Source organism: Camelus dromedarius, chromosome 12 (genome assembly GCF_036321535.1).
Source record: "Camelus dromedarius isolate mCamDro1 chromosome 12, mCamDro1.pat, whole genome shotgun sequence".
NCBI classification, from domain to species: Eukaryota; Metazoa; Chordata; class Mammalia; order Artiodactyla; family Camelidae; genus Camelus; species Camelus dromedarius.
This window is the reverse complement of record NC_087447.1, coordinates 66,845,133-66,869,337: the sequence shown is the minus strand read 5'-3', so window position 1 is coordinate 66,869,337 and position 24,205 is coordinate 66,845,133. Positions and strand designations below refer to the sequence as shown.

General features: G+C 35.3%; 1 protein-coding gene across 1 annotated transcript in view; it reads right to left on the bottom strand.

Annotated features, from left to right (window-relative positions):
• The window catches only part of CNTN5 (contactin 5), a 1,016,453-nt gene extending 993,659 nt beyond the window's left edge, over nt 1–22,794 (bottom strand). Inside the window, exon 1 of the mRNA XM_031460619.2 lies at nt 22,226–22,794. The gene's annotated coding sequence lies outside the window, so the exon portion shown is untranslated. The remainder of the gene's footprint in view (nt 1–22,225) is intronic.
• Nucleotides 22,795–24,205: the final 1,411 nt, after the last annotated feature.

Below are 24,205 nucleotides of genomic sequence, written 5' to 3'. Positions count from 1 at the left end.
AGATAGGATCCTTCCACCCTCGTCCCTCAGAGAACTTGCTCCACAAAGACAAACAAGGAGCTGGGTTCTGGCTCGGAGCAGGGACAGGGCTGTCCCTCGGTCTTCCCCGAGCCCACCCGCGGAGCGCCGACCAGGGCGGAGCGCGCAGCCGCACAGAGAGCGGAACTACCGGCGGTGCAGGTAGAGGGAGAGCGGCCCCCCGCCTTTCGGGCAGGAACACAGCCCCTGACCGAGGTGCTGGGAGGGGGCACGACCTGCCCTCCTACCTGGCCAGCCTGCAACATCTGGCTGCGGCATCCGGAGGGGCAGCGACCCGCCCGCCCACAGCAGAGAGCTGCACCTGACCCAGTGTTAGGAGGAGGCGCGATCGGCTTGCCGACAGGTGCTGGGAGCAGCACAGAAGAGGGCGCCAACGGAGGGCCTCTGAAAACAGCAAGCTGAGCTTCCAAAACAGGACGAAGACAGAAAGACTTCACATTAAAAGCACACAGATTCCAGGAGAACACCGACAACCCCCCCCCTTTTTTTTTTTAAATCTGTTTTTACCTGTTCTATTTTCTATTACTCTCTTAATCTTTACTTCTTAATTCATTTCTATTTCTCTTGGGTTTTGATGTCCTGCTATTGATTAGACACAGGTTTCAAATACATCCATTCATCTCCCCCCCCCTTTTTTTGTAAAGGTTTTAAAAGGACGTCTCAACCCGATTAATACTCTGCTTCAACTCACTCTTCTATTATTCATTATACACTGTTTTCAAACCCTCTTTCTCCCTTCTTTTAAAATTCTTTCTCTTATTTTTTTTTCTTTTTTTCCTAAGTTCTATTCCTAAATAGGCATCAGATAGATAAAATCCTTAAGGACCAAAATAAACAACTGATACTCCATAAACCACAGTGCCAAAGAGTTATGAGCAAGATGAAGAAGCAGAAAAACCTTACCCAATTAAAAAAACAAGAGAAATCCCCTGAAAGAAAGATCAACGAAATAGACATCGATAGCCTACTAGATCAAGATTTCAAAAAAGGAGTGATCGAATTGCTGAAGGAATTAAAAGAGATAGTGTTTAGAGATATAAAATATGTCAAAAATGAAATTGAAGCTATAAAGAAGAGCCAAGTACAATGGGTAAACTCATTGACAGAGATGAGGAATGATCTAATAGCTGTGCAAAGCCGACTAGATAATGCAGAGGAACGAATTAGTGATCTAGAAGACAGGGCAATAGAAAGCACCCATTCAGAAGAACTGCAAGAGAAGCAAATAAAAAATAATGAAAATAGCATAAGGGACCTATGGGATAATATAAAGTTTCCTAATCTTCACATGATAGGGGTCCCAGAAGGAGAAGAAAGATCAAAGGGGATTGAAAAGGTTTTTGAAGAAATCATGACTGAAAACTTCCCAAACTTAAAGAAGGAATCAGATATCCAAGTACAGGAAGCTCAGAGGGTCCCAAACAGGAAGAACCCAAATAGACCCACACCAAGACATATCATAATCAAGATGGCCAGAGTCAAGGATAAAGAAATGATTCTAAAGGCAGCAAGAGAAAAGCAAAGAGTAAGTTACAAGGGAACCCCCATAAGGCTCTCAGCTGATTTCTCTACACACACACTACAGGCCAGAAGGGAGTGGCAAGATATATTCAAAGCCCTGAATGAAAAAAAAGATGCAGCCTAGGATCCTTTATCCAGCAAGGCTATCCTTGAGGATAGAAGGAGAAATAAAGAGTTTCACAGACAAAAAAAAAGCTGCAGGAGTTTAGCAACACTAAACCCATGCTAAAAGAAATATTGAAAGGGCTATTCTAAATAGAAAAGCAGCAGGATGCTACAGAAATGAGAAACACACAACTGGAAAGGTGATAACTCATTAATTACAAATAAAGTAAATTATAAAAGAAGACATACAAATCACTGAGAGTGGGAGAGGGAGGCAGGGAAATATAGAATACTTTTTTCTTTCTTTTTTAAATTTTTTTAACAGTAGGATGGGTTTGAGATCATGTTACTATCAGTTTAATAAAAACAGTTACAGTAATGGGTTGATAGATTTACAAAAAAGGGTAACCACGAGCCAAAAATTTACAAAGGAGTCACAAAAATTAAATAAAATCCATGATAATACAAAGGAAAATTACCGAACCACAAAAGGAAGAAGAAAGGAACAAAGAGGATATACCAATTCAACTGCAAAGATAAGTTCAAAATGGCAATAAACACACATCTATCATTAATTACTGTAAATGTTAATGGACTAAACGCTCCAGTCAAAAGACACAGAGTGGCAGACTGGATAATAAAGCAAGAACCTTCAATATGCTGCATACAAGAGACCCACTTTAGGGAGAAGGACACATACAGATTGAGAGTGAAAGGATGGAAAAGGATATTCCATGCAAATGGAAAAGCCAAAAAAGCAGGTGTTGCAGTACTGATTTCAGACAAAATAGACTTTAAAACAAAGGCCATAAAGAAAGATAAAGAAGGACATTTTATAATGATTAAAGGAGTGATACATGATGAGGATATTACACTCGTTAATATACATGCACCCAATATAGGAGCACCTAAGTACACACAAGAATTACTAACAGAGATAAAGGGGGATATTGATGGGAATACAATCATAGTTGGAGATTTTAACACTGCATTAACATCACTAGACAGATCTTCCAGACAGAAAATAAACAAGGCAACAGAGAAATTAAATACTACAATAGAAAAACTAGATTTGGTGGATATGTTCAGAGCATTACACCCCCCAAAAATAGGATATACATTCTTTTCAAGTGCACATGGAACATTTTCCAGGATTGATCGTGTACTTGGGCACAAAAGAAACCTCAACAATTTTAAGAAGATAGAAATTATCTCAAGCATCTTTACTGACCACAATGCCATGAAACTGGAAATCAACAACAGAGAAACAAAGGAGAAAAAAAGGAAAGCATGGAGATTAAACAATATGTTATTGAAAAAACAATGGATCAATGAGGAAATCAAAGCTGAAATTAAAAAATACCTTGAGACAAATGATAATGAAAGCACAACCACTCAAAACCTATGGGACACAGCAAAGGCAGTGCTAAGAGGGAAGTTTATAGCGATACAGGCCTTCCTCAAAAAAGAAGAACAATCTCAAATAAACAATTTAACCCACCACCTGAATGAATTAGAAAAAGAAGAACAAAAAGCCCCAAAAAGCAGCAGAAGGAAGGAAATAATAAAGATCAGAGAGGAATTAAATACAATAGAGATTAACAAGACCATAGAAAAAGTCAACCAAACCAAAAGCTGGTTTTTTGAAAAAGTAAATAAAATCAACAAACCTCTGGCCAAACTCACAAAGAAGAAAAAAGAGAGAGCACAAATTAGCAAAATAAGAAAGGAAAATGGAGAAATTACAACAAACAAAATAGAAATACAGAATATCATACGAGAATATTATGAAAAACTATATGGAACCAAACTGGATAACCTAGAGGAGATGGACAAGTTTCTGGAAACATACTGTCCACCAAAACTGAATCAAGAAGAATCTGAACACTTGAACAATCCGATCACTAGAAAGGAAATAGAAATAGCAATTAAAAACCTCCCTACAAATAAAAGTCCAGGACCGGACGGCTTCACCGGGGAATTCTACCAAACATACAAAGTTGAACTCATACCAGTCCTTCTCAAACTCTTCCAGTCGATTGAAAAGGAGGGATTACTCCCAAACTCATTCTATGAAGCCACCATCACCCTGATACCAAAACCAGGCAAAGACACTACAAAAAAAGAGAATTATAGGCCAATATCACTGATGAACATAGACGCCAAAATCCTCACCAAAATTTTAGCAAATAGAATCCAACAACACATAAAAAAGATTATACATCATGACCAAGTGGGGTTCATCCCAGGGACACAAGGCTGGTTCAACATACGCAAATCAATCAGTGTAATACATCACATCAACAAGAGAAAGGACAAAAACCACATGATCATCTCAATCGATGCAGAAAAAGCATTTGATAAAATTCAACACCCATTTATGATAAAAACTCTCGCCAAAGTGGGTATAGAGGGAACATATCTCAACATAATAAGAGCTATATATGACAAACCTACAGCCAGCATAGTACTCAACGGTGAAAAACTCAAAAGCTTCCCACTAAAATCTGGGACAAGACAAGGATGCCCACTATCACCACTCCTATTCAACATAGTCCTGGAAGTCCTAGCCACAGCAGTCAGGCAAGAGAAAGAAATAAAAGGGATCCAAATTGGAAAAGAAGAGGTAAAAGTGTCATTATATGCTGATGACATGTTACTATATATAGAAAACCCTAAAAGGTCCACACAAAAGCTACTAGAGCTGATTGAAGAATTCAGCAAGGTAGCAGGTTACAAAATTAACGTTCAAAAATCAGTTGCATTTCTTTACACTAACGATAAATCAACAGAAGAAGAAAGTAAAGAAACAATCCCCTTTAAAATAGCACCCAAAGTAATAAAATATCTGGGAATAAATCTAACCAAGGAGGTGAAAGAATTATACACAGAGAACTATAAACCATTGATGAAGGAAATTAAAGAAGACTTTAAAAAATGGAAAGATATTCCATGCTCTTGGATTGGAAGAATCAATATTGTTAAAATGGTCACACTGCCCAAGGCAATCTACAGATTTAATGCAATCCCTATCCAATTACCCAGGACACATTTCACAGAACTAGAAAAAATCATAATAAAATTCATATGGAACCATCAAAGACCTAGAATTGCCAAAGCATTACTGAAGAGAAAGAAAGAGGCTGGAGGAATAACTCTCCCAGACTTCAGACAATACTAGAGAGCTACAGTCATCAAGACAGCATGGTATTGGTACCAAAACAGACATATAGACCAATGGAACAGAATAGAGAGCCCAGAAATGAACCCACAAACTTTTGGTCAACTCATCTTCGACAAAGGAGGCAAGAACATACAATGGAATAAAGACAGTCTCTTCAGCAAATGGTGTTGGGAAAACTGGACAGCAGCATGTAAAACAATGAAGCTAGAACACTCCCTTACACCATATACAAAAATCAACTCAAAATGGATTAAAGACTTAAACATAAGACAAAATACAATAAACCTCCTAGAGGAAAACATAGGCAAAACATTATCTGACATACATCTCAAAAATTTTCTCCTAGAAGAAATAAAAGCAAGAATAAACAAATGGGACCTAATGAAACTTACAAGCTTCTGCACAGCAAAGAAAACCAGAAATAAAACAAGAAGAAAACCTACGGAATGGGAGAAAATTTTGTTGATGAAAGATCAACAAAGGCTTGATCTCCAGAATATATAAGCAGCTCATATGACTCAATAAGAAAAAAATAAACAACCCAATCCAAAAATGGGCAGAACACCTAAACAAGCAATTCTCCAAGGAAGACATACAAATGATCAAAAAGCACATGAAAAAATGCTCAATATCACTAATTATCAGAGAAATGCAAATCAAAACTACAATGAGGTATCACCTCACACCAGTCAGAATGGCCGTCATTCAAAAATCCACAAATGACAAATGCTGGAGAGGCTGTGGAGAAAGGGGAACCCTCCTTCACTGCTGGTGGGAATGCAGTTTGGTGCAGCCACTGTGGAAAACAGTGTGGAGATTCCTCAAAAGACTAGGAATAGACTTACCATATGACCCAGGAATCCCACTCCTGGGCTTGTATCCAGAAGGAAATCTACTTCAGGATGACACCTGCACCCCAATGTTCATAGCAGCACTATTTACAATAGCCAAAACATGGAAACAGCCTAAATGTCCATCAACAGGTGACTGGATAAAGAAGAGGTGGTATATTTATACAATGGAATACTACTCAGCCATAAAAACCGACAACATAATGCCATTTGCAGCAACATGGATGCTCCTGGAGAATGTCATTCTAAGTGAAGTTAGCCAGAAAGAGAAAGAAAAATACCATATGAGATCGCTCATATGTGGAATCTAAAAAACAAAAACAAACAAAAACAAAGCGTAAATAAAGGACAGAAATAGACTCACAGACAGAGAATACAGACTTGTGGTTACCAGGGGGGTGGAGGGTGGGAAGGGATAGACTGGGATTTCAAAATTGTAGAATAGACTACACTGTATAGAACAGGGAAATATACACAAAATGTTATGATAACTCACAGAGAAAAAAATGTGACAATGAGTGTGTATATGTCCATGAATAACTGAAAAATTGTGCTGAACACTGGAATTTGACACAACATTGTAAAATGATTATAAATCAATAAAAAATGTTAAAAAAAAAAAAAAAAAGGATAGGAAAGGCTTTACGCAAAGTAGTTCAGGGTCCAAGGAGACACCTCTATTGAAGAACGGAAAGTATGTGGCTGAAATGGTTTGGGGTCTGATAACAAAGGAAGCTACATGGATCTTGAGAAATTTAAATTAAATTTTAAATGTATGAGAAGGAATCACAGTCTCTTGGAGTTAGGGCAGCACACTAAGGAGATCAGTGGAAATGCCAATTCCTCAACTACTGGAACTGCATTAAACAGCTGTACCAGACTGCACCTATGTTCATTCACTTATTTATTTAATTAGTATTTATCGGGTGCCCAGTATATTCTAGGCAATGTACTACCTGCAAAATACATAAAATAAAATTTCAGTACTTAAAAGTTTAAAGCGGGGGGGGGGATGCTGTGTTATTTATCAAATAGATACTCAAATAATTATATAATCACATATTTTGATAAATGTTACGAAGGGAACAATTTTGCTAAAAGAGAAAATTATGAGACGGACGACTGCCTTTCTGAGGAAGTGATACTCTAGCTCTAAATGGTAGAGAGTATTTAGGTGAAGTAAGAAGAAGGTACATGTCAGGCCAAGGGAAGTATTTGCAGAGGTGGTGAGGTGGGAAACATGCTTGCCTATTTCTATAGGCCAAGGCCTCTTTGTATTGTTTCCGTAAAATTATCATTACAAAATTAGGCTAGTGCCACAGCCAGAGTAGAGGTTTTTAGACTACAAAACATATTTAAACAAGCATTATAGATTCAGAGACATCAAAATTAAATTATGGCCTCTTTAATATGTAATTATCAGACAGCTGTTTGTATATTATCCATAACTATCACCAAATTCTCTGTATATGTCCTAAAAACTTAAAGATTAAGGGATGTTATTTACTACTACTATGCTATTTATTATTGTAGTGAATTTAAGTAACAAAATCTATGGACATATAAAACTACATTTCATGAGTATAATCATACTGAAATGAAAGAACAATGTAGGCTTCATGTATTCCTTCAATAAGCCTTTGGTGACTGTTTTATGTACACGGTGATGGGATTAAAGACTTGAGTAAAATGATCTTCAATAAATTCAGAGAAGGAGAGGTAAGGTATGCAAACAAATGAGATCGATGGAGAAGGGCAGTGTGAAAGTACATATAAGGTAGTACATCTTGAGGAAACTAAGACAAGAAGAAGGCTTAATTTTATTTAACACTGGACCAGCTTGCCTGTTTCAAAACAAAAGAAAGCTAGTGAAATGGAAAGACTGAAGATACTAGAGAGATGGCAAAAATCTGAGGGGTGAAAACCCTAGAGAAGAAAAAAAAAAATGACAAAACAAAAGCAGATGTGGAAACAAAGTTTTGAAAGGGTGAAATCTGAATGTAAGTTTTGAAATAATACGAAAAAAGTTCATAGAATTGGTTCATGATGGTAAATACCGACTCCATGAAATTTAAGGTGATGTTCTGCAAATTCAAGGCTGGGACAGTCTCATGAGTTAAGACTCAGTTTTGTGCTCTCACTGAATAAATGAGAAATAGAGATTTCTAGATTTGAGGACAGTGAATCAAATTAAAACAAAATTACATTTCTTTCTCTTCATGGCTTTGGTTTACATCTCCTAAATTGCTTATTATTATCGTCATTAATATTACTATTGTTATCTGGGAGGGCATTAATTAAATTTTGCAGTTTTGTTTTTAATTTTATAACGAGCCCTAAAATTATGACTAAAGAAATGTTAATGCTAAATACTTCAGATCTGTGACAGTTCTTTATTCTTTTACCATAAAAGGTAGTCAAAAGCATACACAGTATCTCTGCATATGCATCAGCAAAATCATTTAAATAATGGATACTGTGAGATTTTGATCTATGCATAAAAAGTTGAGTCAACAATAAAATGTTAATATTTAACAAAGTGTTTGTGCTATCTACATGTAACTTGCCTTGCACACAGTAAACAGCAACTAAATCCAGGCTAAACTGAAGTGCACTCATTTTTTTTACTTTTAATTTGTGCACACTGGAATGTTTGTGACTCCAGCTACTGTCTTCTTGTTCAATACTTGTAAACTCTATTTTCCTGTGATCTCAAAAGGAGGCCTTGATCTTCTATTTGATTTTTACTTTTAGTGTTTTCTATTGAGGCAGAAAGAATACAATGAACAGCAGCTTGGCTTTTCAGAGTTTGTCTAGTGATGGAAAAAATAAGAATGTAGATCCTTATGCAGTTCAATAGTATTTGCTGTTGATGACACAGAACTCTGTTTAGAAGGAACTGGTTCAAAGAATGGTATCTTAAAATAAAGAAGAAAGAAGCACAGGGAATAAAGGAGGTGATCGCATACACCCAAACTTCAATATAGTTCAATATAGTCAATGATCTGAAAAGCTGGGAAAGGCTTGTTGGAATCAATCTCCTCTTTAAGATTTTCCATTTTTTTTTCTCCCAAAACATATTTACTACCTTTGTATTACTGGTTTCTATGACCTTATGACATTGAGTTTATAGACTCAATTTTTAATCCAGTTATCAAAATATACACCAGAATGAGGGAAAACATTTTTAAGAACAAGATTATGATGCTCTGTTTAACCCCAAGAGTGGTATCTATGAAAAAATTTAATTATATTGAAAAGATATAGGACATTGCTTTCAGTTTTCAGTTAATTATTTATTATTCCTATGATAACTTTGGTATCTCATAGAAATACATGGCATGTTAGCAGACTGCTAATTTGCTGAACTGGAATAGAATTATATGATAACTAGAACTAAGAAATAAGTTTATAATTTAGTTTAGTTATGATAGGACATTTTATGTACTGCTACTTGAAATTTGATTCATTAGTGAAATTCAAACATAATATATGATACATTATTTTTCATTATAAACTTTTCCTATGTAATACCTTACAATGAAACGTAAAATAGTATATATCCTTCTTGATTCCTTTGTGCTAAGAAGTTTTAACTTTGTGGAACTGATTCATATTTATAAATGATGTATAACATGAAAAATATTTGCTCAATTTTCCAGAGTGCTAAAATAAGTATTAGTCTACTGCCCATGTTTTTATAAAAGGCAATGTTACATGTTTTGTAATGAGCCATGCAGATGTAGCAAAATCCAGACTCAGTGGATCTTGAAATTTGAATAAAAATTTTTTAAATATTCATCACAAATTCTTCAAGGATATACAAGTTTGGTTTCTTCATTACAATTAGGAAAAGACAACTTAGACGTCCAATAGTGAATGTTACTGACTCTGTCAGGTCAAGAACATAGAGGTATAGTAATAATATTTGCTGAGAACTCATTCTGTGTTATAGCATAATAAAGGAAATTGTTTCTTACATACTCTCAAAACTGGTTATCTTCAAAGTAATGTTATTTACAGAATGTTAGGACAAAGGGCTAATTTTATTAAACATTCCACTTGTTCATACTACACAAAATACTTTATAAAAACGATCAAATATATATTCCTCTCTTGTAATCTCCTGGTAGGAAAAATAATTTTGCATAGAGATATCGGAAAGCATCATTTTTGGCAGAATTGATGTCAGCAAAAGTACAGAGAAAGGAAGTATAATGACAGGGTTAGGTAGAAGTGCAGCTCCATCTACAATGTGTACTTTGCAGTAGTTGCAGAGGAGCCTAGGAAAGGTTTCTAAAGGACAATCATGAAGCTCCTTGGCACGCTACAGATTCTGAAATGTGTTCTTCAAACAGTAGGAACCATTAAAACTCTCAAAGCAAAGAAATGGCATGACAAGACTTAAATCTTTGAAAGATTATTCCATCAGAATGATTGACATGTTGGAGAATAGAAGGAGAAAAACCAGTCTGCCCAATGAAGGATGTCCTAAACCAGGGCTGGGCGAATGAAATTTGGAAGGCTGGTTTGAAAATGAAAGAATTCATTTATCCAGAATTTTTCCTTTGCTGGGGGCGTTTTCTGGTCTACCCAAGTAGAACTGACTCCTCCTCATTTTAACTCCATTGGATCTTTCACACACAGTGGAGGAGGAAGGGAAAACAATGTTATTCATAAAACATTGCTGTCTTTTCACAGATTTGCATTCTATTTCTTCAAACACTTGGCAATGCCTCAAAACACATTAATTGACTTCTTGCTGCTATTGTTTCTTGGCTTCAGTTAATATGTAAATGGGTAAGAAAAAGAGCAACTCAATAGACAAATGAGGGAAGGGCAGGAATAGCAAGTTAAAAATATTTCATTAAACACATAAAATGTTCAAAGTATGAGGCATAAATTAAAACAAAAGTAAATAAGTTTTCATCTGTTCCATTTGTTATAGAACAAGAAGTTTGATAACACACTGTATTGGCTACGATGTGAAGAAACACATTCTAATATACTGTTGGCGGGAATACAAATTGGAATCATCCCTGTGGAGTGCAATTTGACAGTAAAATCAACATTTTCAATGCACATTCTCACTGACCTAGCAATTCTATTTTTAGATCTACTAACACTTACATAAAAATGTATGTATAAGAAGTGTATTTCCTATTTATTTGTATTTGCACATAAACTGGCAAATAATTTTAAGTCAAGAATTAGTTATATAAATTATGCTATATCTTTATCATGGAGTAGTTTAAAGTATTATACACCTTATATACAAAAATTATATACCTTTCTGAATTATAATTAAGACAACCAAAACTATTTTAAGAAAAAAAAAAAGGTGTAACATTTTCAGAAAGGATTTACATACAAAATCTTGTTGAGGTTGGCTACTTCTGAGAGGAAGAACTTCATGTCATTTTAGGGCTTTTATCATATTCTTTTTAAACTGTTCATTGTCAATTCCATAATGTTAGGGAAAAAAGAAATGACAACAATAGAGTTCATTTTTAAGATTCTGACTTGTGAGAGGTGCTTTATCACGCAGTGATCAGGCTGACAACACACCCAATGGAGCAGACCATTTGTATTCTAACGAAGTATTTCAGGGTAAGATTTTAAAGTAATCCTTAGATAGCATTTCACTCTTTATCAAGGAAGGGCTAGAAAAGTCATATCATAATTATCTTTTGTTACTGAAAAGTAATTCCTCTACAGAACAATATCTTGTTAAATTAATCCCTAACACAATATTTCTATTATTTTTATCTAGGGAAAAAAGATTAATAAGAAGATGTTATCTATTTGTATTTGTGTTTTTCTTTTTTCCTCTTGAGAAAACGTGAATTACCCCAGTGTGTTTGAAATGAAAAGATAAAAGAAACTAATGACAGAACAATTTCTTCAGATAAAAAAGAAATTGATCTCAGACCATTTACCTAAACATTAGCTAAAGCAAACACTAACCAACAAAGATTAACATTTGGAAAGGTAATTAATTTGAAAATAAATCAAGGTAGCTGTCTTAACTTTTAAATATCTATTAAAGCTGTAATATGTAGGAGATATCTGACCATGCAGAATATCTAAAGAGAAAAATTAATAAGAATGAGAATGAGAACACCAAATCATTTCTTCCTTCTAAATTAGTATTTATCAAAACAACTATACAATATATTTTAACAAAGGGCATTTCGATATTCAAGGGGGAAAATCAACCATGTATTTATACCTAAAGTATGTTATCTTATAAGACAACTACATACAGAAAAGATAAAATGACACTTTGCTTCAGGTGAAATACCAACTCTAAGCATTTTTTAAAAGTATCTCATGATGCTTACTTAATCACATCCTCATTGAACAGTATAAAACTGCTTTCTACCAGCTCCCTCTCCTGTCTGCTTTGTAGCTTTTTCCATTTCTTTTCCCCTCTGTCTCCAGTATCTCCAGACCCAGTATAGTCGTACCACACTTTTTTGAAAGAGTATTTTTTGTGAGAGTTGTTTCTTCCATCTCTTTCTAACGTAGCGTATCTTCGGCAATAGCAAAATGTTCTGTATATACTTAAGGAAGCTGTTGATTGGTGGTACAGATACAAATAAAATATATATTTAAGGCAACATATTAATCATAAAGTGTGTTTATAGTAACTCTTACTGTCACAGTAGCCAAGCCAAAAAAAAGTAATGTATCAAATATCACTTGCAGAAAAACATGTCTGTAAAATGTTTGCAAACTGAAATCTTTTTATTTTTGCTATTGTATCTACTGACAATTCACAATTGAAAAGATTTCTATTTGTTTCAATGAATTAGCAGTAAATTAGTACTTATTGATTCTAGCATGAGCCACTTTCATAATTTTTTAATTAAGAAGAATGCAAAAAAAGCAAAAGAAGAAAATAATTGGAGGAACTTATTATTTTCAAATGAATATATTCTATGCCATTTTACAATCACATAGGATTCAAAAACAATATTTAAAAATCTTCTTCTACCAAAATAGACTCTATGCTCTAAATAACTTTGTAAAGGGATAATAAAGACTTATTTTTTCAGGCAAATCAAAAGACAATAAAATTTAAAAAAGACCCAAATCAGGTAATCTCTTTAAATATGTGCAAGTAAAATTAAGACCATGAAAAGAAAAGAAAGCATCTATGAACAAATTTACAAGATTGCACTAAGAATTTGAAAAACTAGAATGACTGCACCCATGTATATTCTGACAAAATTCAAGTGATTTTTCTGCCTTCAAACATTTCTTGAACCTAAACATAAAAAGAGATTCTTCCAAGCAACTAGACTTAAAGACATGAAGAAAATTATTTTGCCTCCTGAATCTACAGTCTCATTTCCTTTGAAAATAAAAAATGTGAGGTAGTAGTTAATATCACCCTTTCACAGGAAAAGAAATGAAAGTTTAAAAAGGTTATTGTTTTGTTCAGGGAAACAAGGAGAAGCTGTTGAGCCAGGATCAAGCATGTGTGTAACAAGTCCATGTTCTCTCATGGCCTCCCCATATGCCATGAACGTGATCTCTTGTCTCATTATCTCCATTTGGTGGAATCTATCCTAAACTTAGCTCTCAACACCTAAAATTCTGTTCCAATTTTCTTCTTCATCAAAACCTCATATTACACACAGTCAATGAATTACAGTTGATCAAAACATTAAAAAAAAAACAAACCCATTACTTTTACTGGTTTTAACTCTCTTGCTTGAGAGATTAATAAACTGAGGAAATGACTTGTCCAAGTTACAGCAAGGAGAAAAACTGGGGCTGAATATCATCTTAAATGCCATCTAATCTTGGGATGAACTCTTATCCTCTTGCTTTCAAACAAAATCCCAAGTTTTAATTGTCTCCCGGAATCGTTTACATTTCCTCATTTGCCATATTTTAACTTCTCTGCATTACAAAGAGTTCTTCCTTTCCATTAATCAACTTTTCTGCTTCTTCTAAACATCCACCTCATTTCTGCCTTTCTTCTCACCAACTGTAAAAGAGTCTTTACCAATCCATAATGGAAACTTGTTTCAAATCCTAGCACTTCTCATTTTGTCTCGTGAGAAAGTTCAATCCATTCCCACAATAACCATTTCTGTTCCTCCAAGGTCCTCAGAATTGTGTGAGCAACATCTCAATAGTTATGTTTACTAGTATATTTTCTTAACTTTCTTTTTAAGTTGTGTCCTGACTAACAATTTTCCACTTCTCCACTGTCAGGGATCAAGCCTCTCACTTCCTTTTCCAAAAGTAAGTGGTATTGTGGACTTGTAAGTGGTACTTAAAAAATTACACTAATTTTGTAAGAAATGCCTATCCAAGTAAAGTACAAAAGAAGTATAAAAGAGAAGATAACACAGAATAATCTTTAAAGGATCATGGTCTATAAATCTCAATGTCTCTTTCCACAATTAGAACAGCATTGTGTCTCATACAAAAACAGAGTATTTTGGTAGACAGATAACTTGAAGCTTATAAGTTAGAACACGAATTGGAGTAAAATCAATATTTTCCCCAGACTTAAGTTTTTGATGTTTCTAACACTGTCATTTTTGTCCTTGAAAAGTAGATTTTGTTTTCCCATATCACAGGATAATATATAGTAATGGCAGTTCCTATCCTAATACTGCATGTAAATAAAGATTAAGTAAGTTTTCTGAAAGTACACAGCTAATAAATTGTAGAGCCAAGACTGAACCCTAAAATTCAAACACCAAATCCCCTAATCCATACTGCTCTTTCCATTAGATATATAATTATAATTATCCAAATAATGTTTAATACCTGCTCTGCTGCTATTATTACTAGTAAAATCTGGAAGGGACTGTGTAAACAAAGCTTCATAGCTTCACAGCTAATCCACCCCTCTAAAATAAGCATCAGCAGCAGAGCACTAGCACCATAAATATTCCATACTTAATAACTGAAAGAAATGAAGCTTATTTATAACAATATATAAGAATTGCTATGTTCACAGCATCTAAGTCATGTTCATTTTACCTCAGATTCACCTGTATTATCAGACTAGATGGGTCTAAGATACTAAAGTTAGCACTATAATGAGATGTAGAAAAACACAACATTCATTTAAAGTGATTAGGTGAATCTTGGAACCACAGGTACTTCAAAATAACCTAGGCACTAGAAAGTAAATGCAGCAGTTGGAGAACCAATGCTGACATGAAACAGTCCAGGCTGGAAAGTCTCAGACAGAGTAAACTAACAGCAGTCTCCAAAAGGAGAAACATTGAAAATTTGCATCTTAGCTGTCTATAACTCCAGCACTGCACATTTCACATTGAAGTGCATTCACCTGAAGTGCTTATTTCCTGCATCAGGCCATGGACTACTTAGTCCCCTTTATATTCTTACTTAACTACAACTGCCCACTATAGACCATTTGAGTGAGTAAAATAATGTAGAAATTGCTTTAAATGCGAAAAGAATTACTTTTTTGTTAATTTCACTCACTGAGGTGTATACTAAAAAGACCATAATAAGGAATGAAAAACAAACAAACATAGTCATAAGTTTTTAAACACACTTATTATGGTATACTTTCATAAAGTCAATTCTGGATCATTTAACTTAAATCTCAAGTAACCACTCTTGCCTACTAAGGTTATTATTGCTCTTTGAAGACACTGAAAAATTCAAGGCAAATTGTAGGTGAGTAAATATCTTAAGAAAGTAAAAATTCAAGGAATATTAATGATCATTTATTCTTTGGTCTTAGAGAATATATTTTATACTTCCTACTAGAGTTATTCACAAAGTGTGGCTATGTGCATAGGGTAGAAAAGACCTCAGATTAGACATCATGCATTGTAGCCAGCCTTTTATCTCATATTTAGTACATTTATCTTGATGTATTTAAATATTCAGTATTTAAAGGAAAAGAGAGTCTTAAAATCTGAAGTTATTCAATATGGAAACACAAAAAACCTCTTGTCATACTTAGACAAAGAAAAGTTTGAGATAAGACATCTGTAAAAATGTTGTATCAGAAACCCAGTAATATATAATCCCCACTGAATTGCACTATGTCGATTTTATGGTTTATCATGTTCAGTTCTACAAAAGAAAAATTTAGCATATATTCATTACAAAATAATTTACATTATTAAAATTAAGCATAGAGGAACTTTGGTTCAGATACAATGATAACTAAATACTATCACAAGCTCAGATTTGCTGTCTGTTAAATCATTATTGTAACAGTAAAACTAGAATTTATATATAAGTTTATATCTAAATTCTAAAATTCAGAAAAAAGAGAGCCTATTTCTAGAGAATTCCTATTTCACTTTCTGCTTTGCATTTCATTAAATGCTCTAAAATCGTTATTACCCTGAGGACGCCCAAGATTTAAATTTTATCCAACCTTGCCAATTCACAGGAATACTTTCTCACCCACAGTTCTCATTGATTTTCTATTTCATTCAGTGTCCCATTAAACATCTATTACTGCAAAAAATACTGCCAATACAGAAAAAAAAAGTATTTACAAAAGAAATGGATGGTCCTTTATAAATATGCAGTGGAAAAAATCAACTACATTTCCTTTCCTACAGGGGTTCCCAGGTTTCCTAACTGAAACTGCTGAAAACCTTCTCCCATTTGATTTCCCTGTTGAGTCCACACTAAGTTCACTGTGAAAAAGTTTACATCTAGAAATTAAGTTGTCTAGACATTCAGTTTTTGGTTAAGAGAATATGAGTATAGCTGTTTCCTCTGAATTATTTGGATTTTAAATTTTCTAACATTAAAAGACAATGTTTTACAGAAAATCAAAGGCAACAAAGAAATAACATACACTTATATCCTAATCTTGATTTGAACAGATACCCAAATAATTTTCACAGCAAAAAGGTATAAACTATAAAAAGCACTGACCTAGATATTAAAAAGAACTGGGTTCTAATTCCATCTTTTCCATCAAATGTAATGCTGAACACATCACTTCGCCTCTTTTTATCTTTATTATGCTTCATGTTAACTATGTGACAATATGATCTTTGTAAGGCTCCTTCCAACACTAAATGGTATTATTTTGTCACCTTTTTTCTAAGTGTCCTTATAATTTATTTTTCATCAATAACTCATGAGATTTGTGCTCAGATATTTATTAGATGCTTATTTTAGCACGAGGAACTTTCATTTACTAGCTCACACGTTGTCATTAGAATAATGGCACTGAAAGAGGAAGAGTATTAAAGTATTAAGCTTAAGGTGTCAAGTCTATTATAAATGATGTAACTTCTGAATTTCTTATCATTAAATATACCTAAAACTGGAAAAAATGAGTGATCACTAATATTTTTATTAAATTTTGAACATAAGAGACTAGATTAAGCTAGCCTATATCTTTTAGAAAAGAACATAAAAAGAAAAGTTTCAAAATAACAAAATAAGGCAAAACTCAAAATCTAAGATTAAATACGGGGTATTTCATAATATTTTCAGAAATATCTGGGGGCACCAATTTGTTTAGGTGCCAGTAAACAATTTCATATTTAATGGTTATGAAATGCCAATTAAATAAAAATTTATTTCTAGAAAAGAAGAATTATTTTTTTAAATTCCCACTATAACCTGTATTTTCCAATTAATATTCATCTTAAGCAGCAGGGATTACATATTATTCTGTCATTTTAGAGGCTATAAAGTACAACAGTATCTTAGCACATATTATATCATTTAAAAGTCAACTCTTGTATAAAATAGAAATGGGAGAACTTAGAAGAGTTAAAGTTAAATTCTTTGTTACCTTTAGTCCAATTTCAGAAAATTTTATTCTTTAATACTTAATGAAATTAAGTATCTGAGAAAATAAAGATGAAACTTTATATACTTGAAATTTTCACCAAATAATGTACTATTTCTCTACTAGTTATCTCCTAAATACACAGTCCTGCAACTAGTGAAATATTTGTGAGAATATATTAACAACCTGTTTATGACTCTAGACATTATAACTATAATTACCTTAGTATGATATTTCTCTCAATGAGAAGCCCTTAATTCTTTTAGGCTCATGATGAATGTTTCTGCCAATATTATGACTATTAAGAGAGAATTTCAATCTACATTTTATCACATTACGTGATAAGCCAAATTTTCTAAAATTTGGTTTCTAAACTCCTTAAGCCATAGTTACTTCACTGGTTCATAAAGAAAGATGAGATGATCTCCTTCTTAAGCATTCAACAGCCATAAGAATGATAAGGAGCAGATTCTTATTTTCCCTCATAAAATGTTTTTGTGTATAATTGTACTTTTCCAGTCAATGGTAACAATGAGAATTATTGATCAATCAGAAATGAAATACTTTCATCTTCCTCCCTGCCAGATACACAGTTGCTTAAATTTTAGGTCAACTTCACATTAGTCACTTTAACTCCCAAGCAGGTCCATATTTTAGAATGAAGACCCCAAACCACAAAGGTATGTTTGTGGAAAAGCTTATACACATACATATATACCTTGCTTTCTATGAAGATTTCAACTATTTTGTCCTATACAAGTGAGTATAGGAAATATTTGGAACCATGACTGGCATAAGAGAAGATATGCAAGTCCTACCAGATCTTTTAAGAGAAGTCCACTTGCTAAAAATATATAAAAAGTGGTCTACAGAGAAGCAGGTTGTTTAGGTTCTTATGGATTTTTAAGGGACCACTGAGAAGACAAGAAGAAAAATCAGTTTTGCACCTGTGTTGTCAAATGGATTCAGTAAAACATTTGGGGAACTGTTTAAGAATGACAGTGATCACAAGGAATGCCAGCTAACGAAACACATGGTAAAATAACATGACTATACTTTCTAAAATTTCTCACAAATGATATATCTCACAGGATTTTATATTGGATTAAGAAATGGTAGATTTGTTGATTTTTTTTGATTCTATAAAAAAGACAGAACTTGGATTTATTTTCCAAGCTACTTTATGGCCTATTTCTAGAGTTCCATTTCTGTGTACTAAAGAAAAGAAGAGCTTCAATATTTTGGCTGGCTCTTAAGTCTTATGAGCTGATGTTTCCCCCGAAACATTTAAGTTTAAGAAGTTTACATGGTCGAAATACAATATGCAATACTCTGTAATGTGAAATTAAAGACTTCTGTTTTAACTTAAGAGGTTTATCGGGGTGAAAATGCTCTATATTTAGCTTATGCAAATATTTATACTAGGTAAAATATAAATGAAGTTAAATACATAGTCTTCTATCAAGTTTATGGGATAGAATTTAATACTGCCAAACAATTTCAATGAAAGAATTTAATATCTAAAAAGTAAATATATATAATAAAGTTATTTAAAAATTCCTCTCACATCTACTGCATCAGTGAAACACTATCATCTTTGTTTTATTCATTTTTATTTAAATAACTAAAAAAACCTGTTCATAGTGGGAAGAATATAAACTGATAATATTCCATTTATTAGAATCTTTCTGATATTATATATATGAGTATCAAAAAATGTAAAAAGGCAAAATTAACTGAAAGAGTATGGGTAGAGACATGGGACATTGTTCATAATAGTTTTTAATCCTAAATCCTAAATGTTATAGAATTTTTATATACTTCATTACTTTTTAAAATGCTCCAGTCTTTAATGTAGAGTTATTGATCACAAATGCTTAGAAAACAGACCTCGCAAAGATTCCACCACTTTGAGCTTCCGACCAGCCTCTTTCCTGCTATAAAGTGCTAAGTTCATGTAACATATAAGCAGAGCCTTGTCACACTAACTTAGATATCTTGTCAGAAATACACACTTCTCTTATTTTATGTTAGTACTTCAGTAGTAAGAAAGAGATGAGTAAATATGAGCTCTTGAAGTCAGAATTCTGAGACATCAAATCATAAAAATGTATGGACCTATTTAAATTAAGAGAAATAAATTTCTAACGTCTTAATAATTTTAAACATATTTACAAAGAGATAATCCAAAGACTACTGGCAATCAAAATATGTGTGGTAGGATAGATTCAGCAAATCACAGTATTTTACACATCTTGGCTTCATAAAATCCTAAATTAATCTTTAATGGATGGGAACAGTAAGCTCTGTTGTAGCCAGTGGAACTTAAATATAGTTAAATCAACTTTACACTATTACAGTCATCTAGACAAGCTGTCATTTTTTCTAACTTCACAAAATATAGCTTCTGTTTTATCTAAAAGTAAGACAAACTCCAAAATGACTTGGCCAGCATAGCATGCCCTTACTTTCTTCATCTGGATGGCCCTCTACCCTTTCCTGACACCCTCTGGTCCTGATCACTGAGTCCCTTTTGACATTAAACTGCACTCCAACCTCTTCCTTGAAGGTGGTGAAGGTTTTTTAAACTAATAAATAAAAACGATATTTAAAGAAATATATATTAACCAGACCTGGTCCATTTTTAATAGACTTTACTTAATTGAACACATAAGATTAAAGTAAAGTTTCACAAGAAACTAATTTTTAATTATTTTTTAAATAAACATAGTCCATTGTACATTACTGGTGTGATCTGAGTTCATCTTCCTAACTTAATAAGGATTTCAGACCACCTAATAGTTGAAGTATTGTTCACTTTGGGAACCATTAAGCTATTCTAGCAACCCGTTTAAAAATCCCACAACTGTAGCTTTTCAGATCTATTTTCCAATGCATCCACCTATGTGTGTATATGCCTCACAACTTACAGCAAAATCTGGCACTGAGTTAATCTATTGCAACGAGGTTCTTTTTTCTAACTTTTCAGAATTCAGACTTTCTATTCAGTTGTGTATGGAATCAAAGAGAAATTTAAATTAGCAGTTTTTCCCATCATTTTTTTGTTTTCAGAAGTTTTAAATAAGAACAATTTAAAAGCTCCACCAATCCTTGCACAAACCGTTGGCCCTTATATTGGAAGAAACATTTCACTGATTTTCTGTTTTCAAATATGCTTTAATACCATCTCACCACACTCCGGCTAAGTTACTTTTCAAATTCTATTTTATCTTTTATACCACATTTCCTTTCTTTTAACTTTTAACTTTGAATTCTGCACTTCACTGGACTTAGTTGGTCTTTATATATAAGATCTTTTATTCTTTAATCATTTGTTTTACATGACATATTCTTACATAGTCATATTGTTTTTTCCACTTGAATCAAAAGAACTTACACCTGTGAAGTTTGAGACTCAATATCCTGGTCCACACAAAACTTATAATAATTTGAGTATGAAGTAGGAAAATATGCAAATGAACATTTGTGAGTGGCTTAAAATTGACCACAGGCACTTTGGAAAGAAACAATGACCTAAGCATTACCAATTCTTCAATGTTTAGGGCCACAATATTAATCATAATGAACTCTTTTTAGCTTGCAGTGATAGTCATAAGTTATTTCTGTAGTCCTGTTGTAGTTTCACAGTAATTAAATATACCTCAATTAATTCTTAAATTTGTCCCACTATGTGTTTGTATTTTTTAATGCTTGTGTCCTAATGAACATCTACCTCTTTCATCCTTATTTCCAGTCAAAATTGAGAATCAAGGTAGAACTATGGCATCTCTAAGTGACTTTATATTTTAAATTAAGAAAAAAGTAGATGAATTGAACATAGGTAAGGCATTTCACATTTTAAAAGTTTTTTGCCTCCAAACCTGTATTTTAATTACCACACTGAATTGCATTTTTCCTGCTAGAGAGATTATGAAATTTAAAAATAAAATAATTCTAAAATATTTAGTGGGTTCTTGTTTTTTCCACAATAAAGTTAGTTAAAACAACTTAAAATCTTTGAGAGTGGGTGTGAGAGTAGTTCTTAGCTTATTGTACACCAATGTTCATATATATGCAAATAAATATTCTCTCCCATTTTTCAATTGAAAAACTCAATAAGGATGTCTGAACATATTTTTAAACTGTTTTTAAAAACCTGTCACATTTCTTGACAATATTTAGACGACACCTTAGCATGATCCAAGACACTGTTTTTTGTCTCTGGAACTTTGCAGAACTCCACTTACAGAGCATCCCTACTGAATTTTAACAAGTCATTGCACTGCCAGATGCCCAGTTATCTGGGCTGTATTCTCACAAACACATTGCTCGGTCATAAGACATACAGCCAGCACTTGAGAGCGACATCCTATTTTCTGAATATTTAGTTTCTTTTATAGAAAAACCCCTACCCTCTCCTGGCATCTGTCATCTCAGCGTTTAGTTGCAGGACTTGTTTACTCTCATTCTGGATGATATTATGAGACCCACAAATAGGTCATATTTAGTCTCGCTTCAACTTTTCTGACATAATATCCCAGCAGAGAGAAATAGCATCTTTGATTAAAACAAAACAAACAAACAAACAAAAAACCACACAGCTCTATCCTACAGGTTTTAAATTCTGGCAGCATGGCAAGAAAGAATGGCTTTGCAGAAGCGAGTGTGTCAGAAACTGCGAGCGCCTGAGAGGCAAGCGCACGATCACAGACAGCGGTCGCCGGCGAAGGAATACCAGCCACTTACCGGAGAGACGCCGGGCGCCCGTGTCCTTCCTCCGCGACTCTCAGTTCCCGGCTCCCATCCTCCTGCCCGTCGGCACAGTTCACACGGAGCAGTTGCTCGGGTCCTCCCAGCCCGCGGCACACAAGAGAACTGCAGAGTTTTCAATCATTCAGAGGGAGTCCTCCAGCTCGCCCGGCCGCTCCCTGACGAGAGGACCCAGGTAACGCATCCTTCCCGCCCCGCGCTTTCACGCCACTTTGGCGGCCGCCTCCTCTCAGTCACGCTCCCCGGCTCCGTAGTTGGTTATATTGGGGAAGTAGGTGCGGCGTCTCCTCAGGCTAGTGCGCTTGGGGCCCGAGCGTTCCGTCCAATGCGTCCGCGCCACCCGCGCGCCGCGCCTCTGACTGGCTGTGCGGGCCCCGCGCGGCCCTCGCCCCTCCCCGCCCCCGCGCCGCCGCCGCCTCCGCGCCGCCGCCGGTTTCAGTCAGCGCGTCCCCGGGCTGACGGGACCGTTTGCCTCTGGACAGGTTTTCTGTTTCTCTGCGCGTCTCACTAGCCGACCGCTCCTTCCCTCCGCGCCTAACGACGGACCCCCGCCCGCCCCGCTGTGCCCCGCTGTGCCCCGCTGTGGCCCGCAAGCTTCGCGAATTCGCCGGCCGCAGATTCCCACGCGGACGCGTCCGCCGCGCGCCGCACGCGGGAGTTCCCGCCCCTCTCGCCGGCCGCCGAGCTCTGCTTCCCACAGGCCGTCGCCTTCGCCTCAGACGGCGGCGGCGGCGGCTGCTGCGCTCCCTGGGGCCGGCTCCACGGTGGACTTTTTTCACTTTGGAGCGTCGCCTTAGGTCCTGACTGGAAGCACTGGCGAGTCTCACCTCAGGACTGCTAGACGCTCTCTGTCTGATTTTATTTCTCCTTGGTTCCCCGCCCGCCCCGCGTCAGTTCTAAGTTTAGCTAAGGAAATGCTCGGCTTCGACTCTCAGAGCAACCCCCTCCCGTTTTTTTCTGATTTAAAAAAATATGTATATATCACAATGGATGTAATTGGAAAAATAACACAGGTAGTAAATCCACAGCGTGGCAGCTTTAGTGCCATTGTTCTGCCGGCCCGCCCTCTACTTTTCCTCTCTGTCTCTGAGTCATTCTCCAATTGTCTCCGTTCCCTCGATGCCACCGTAGGTGAAAATAATGTTACATTTCTTTCGCAGGGCATTTCCATAGATAATGGGGTTAGCACCTGTCTGTGATGGGAAGGAAATCCCACACACTGTTTTATGTTTCTGCACGTCTACCTCTGAGCCTGTGTGAGAGCCTCAGGTCACCGCCGGGGTCGCTGGCGTCCGCGTTTCACGTGTGTCTGAGTCCGGCCTGACCCTGGCTCTTCTGCTCACTTGGTCCCCCGATGGGGTCTGACTGGCTCTAATTGGCAAGGAGAGTACAGTGTCATGCAGCCTGTAGCTGGAAGCCTTCCTCCCACTAGCTCTGTGTTCTTGATTTTGCAGCGTCTCTGGTAATTAAAATTAGTCTTTTTCCTGTTTCTTGGCTGCTTCTCATCCATCCACACATGTTGTGCAAACATCCAGTCTGCTTTTTAAATGGTGCCCTCAGGATCTGGGCTGATTTCTTGTTCCATAGCAAAGACAAATTTGTGTGTTCACATTTAATGCTTCTCTACCCTTCCATCCTTTTTATTTTCTTTTTCCCACTTTCTAGTAATTAGGTTATTTTCATTATGTGTTAACTGAGGGATTGTTGCCGAGATTCGACTTCTCTGGGCTTTTTCTCTGCTTGGCTGGCTCCACTCCGGCATCAGGCTGTTGGTTCACAGAGAGAATCACCAGGACTTTTATAACCTCTTTAAATATATCACAAAATGGATTCAAAGTCTAAGAGCTTACAGCATTTTTTTTATTGTGCAATGAGGTTTTTTGCCTTTAAACGTTTATTATAATTGAGCACATTCAGCCTTAATGGGAAATAGAGAGGTTGAGCTTGCTTATAGTT